The sequence below is a fragment of the Elephantulus edwardii genome, unplaced genomic scaffold, assembly GCF_000299155.1.
Source record: "Elephantulus edwardii isolate Elephantulus edwardi_28Jun2011 unplaced genomic scaffold, EleEdw1.0 scaffold00018, whole genome shotgun sequence".
NCBI lineage: Eukaryota > Metazoa > Chordata > Mammalia > Macroscelidea > Macroscelididae > Elephantulus > Elephantulus edwardii.
In genome coordinates, this window is record NW_006399768.1 from 25710395 (window position 1) to 25712895 (window position 2501).

Below are 2501 nucleotides of genomic sequence, written 5' to 3' on the forward strand. Positions count from 1 at the left end.
GGCTGAAAGCTATATTGCTACATAGTTTCATAGATATATAGATAAATTGCTGTATAGATTAACAGTAGTTGTTGCTATTGTTATAGTGTGTCCTTGAGTCTGAACTGCCTCAACTGACCCACCAGAGGATTTTCAGTCAATAAATTGCAAGCAAAGAGATTATCCATCCTTTTCCAATGGAGCAGCTAGTGGATTAGAATTGTGTGCCTTTGGGACTGCAGCACAGCATCTAACCACTAAGCCCCAGAGCTCCCTATAAACATTGTTGTTAGTTGTTATTTGCCATCGAGTCACCTGCAACTCATAGCAACCCTATGTCCAATACCTCTGAAGAGTACACTGCCCTGAGTCAGGCTCTTTGACTTTGATACATTTATCCACATTGCCCTAGTCACTGTATCAATCCATCTCATTCAGGGTCTTCCTCTCCTGTGCTGTCCCTCCACCCTTCTGAGCATGATGTCTTTCTCCAAGGATCTGTCCCTCCCAGCCACATGCCTAAAGTACGTAAGTCAGAGCGTCAAAATCCTAGCCTGCAAGGAGAAACTTGTTTTCACTGTCTACAAGAAAGATCTATGTTTTTTCTTGGCAATTTATGATATGTTCAAGACTCTTCTCCAACACCACAACTCTAAGGCATCAATTCTTCCTCTATCATCCTTAGTCATTATCCAACTCTTTGATGTATAGCAAGTAATTGCAAGGATCGTGGTTGGGATTTTTAGGCACACCTTAATCTCTAGACTGACATCTTTGCTTCTCAGTACTTTGGAAAGGTCCCTGACAGCAGATTTACCTAATACAATCTGTCTTTTGATTTCCTGAAGGCTGATGCCAAGAGTGTTGTGTTAACAACCTCAATCTCTTCACCATCCATCATGGTGCTGCCAATTGGCCCAGTGAAGAAAATCTTTGTCCTCTTGATGCTGAGCTTCAATCCATATTGAAGACTACAGTCTTTGACCTTCTGCAGCAAGATGTAGCTTTTATTGTTGAATGGCACTGAGTTGTAGTGACCTCTATATAATAGAACATGGCCCAAACCTGCGCCGTCTTCAGAAAGAATGCTATGCTTTAGCCCATTTGGCTTCTGCCCAAAGTGTTGCAGTCGCTTTGTCAATCTTTCTTGCTAACACTCTTTCTTTCCTTATCTGATCTTCCAATCTATCAAGTATGTTGTCCTTCTCTAGAAACTGATCCCTTATAACATTTCAAAGCATGTGAGATGAAATGTCATCATCGTTTCTTCTACTTTCAACGAATCTCACCGTATTGTTGTATTTTGTGGGGTCCCCCCTCTTTGGCAGCTCAACTGTATCACCAATATTATGTGTCAACTCTATAATTTAGAGACATCAATTTTTCCATCTTCTTTATTCTTCATCCAACTTTCACATGCAGATGAAGGCTGTCTTGAGTCAGGGTCACCTTGATCTTCTATGTGGCATCACTAGCAGCTCGCAAGGACAATTAGGGTGGCAAATATTGTAAGTACCATAACATCGTTGTTAAAACAACAAAATATTAAACAAGTATTAGTCAGAAAATAGAAAAGCACCACCAGTAACCAAAATTGTAGCCACAAGCTTGTAAAGAGAGCAAACAAAACATATGATGAGAATCATCATTGAATTTCGGTAATAGTTGCAACTCTCCCTGCAGCACATTAGCATGTTTGAAAAGTGAATTGGTGCAGTTTCTACCTTGTACTTATGTTGCCAGCTGAGTCGATATGATTGCAGAGGGCTTGTTAGCCTTGGTTTTCAAAGTAGACCTAGGAAAAATGTTTTTGCTATTACAACTACCATGACATTTTAGAAAAAAAACCAAAACATTCATAGACAGTTGTTGTGGTGTCATCCCCCTGACAGAGTCACCAGGTGCTATTCACACTCCGGATCTCATTAGTAATAGTATTGGACTCATCTCTTAACTCATCTGACACTCACGGACCTTGGAGCTTAGACTAGTCAAATTCTAATTTCAAACCATTTCATTTATGGAAAATAATTTAATTTTTCAATTTTTTGAGCATGCTAATAATACTTTCCTCAAAGGTATATTTTTTTTAAAAAAAAAACTACTGGATTGTAATGCAAAGTGGGGAAAATGTCCTAAGATGTTAGCTAACTTATTAGCTTCTTATTGTCACAGAAATGAAGTTTGAGACCATGTACTATTGAAAGATCCACTTTTTTTGGTGCAGAATAAGAAATAGGTTTATTTTGTATTTGTAATATGACAATAATAAATGAAATCTATAAGTTCAATTATTTGGGAGAATATATTACTGTACCCTAATTTTTCATCATTATTACTTTTGTATAATACATAGTTGCCAAAGGCTACAATCAGAAAGGATGAATGGTATAGTGGGGCAGGGCAGTGTTGAGAGAGGGTCCTCGGGTCCTTAATCTGCCAGTGTGACCTCAGTTTTGTTGATCATACTGCTTCGGGAGCCACAATGGATAGTAGGTGCTATTGCTGAGCAGCCAAGTTCA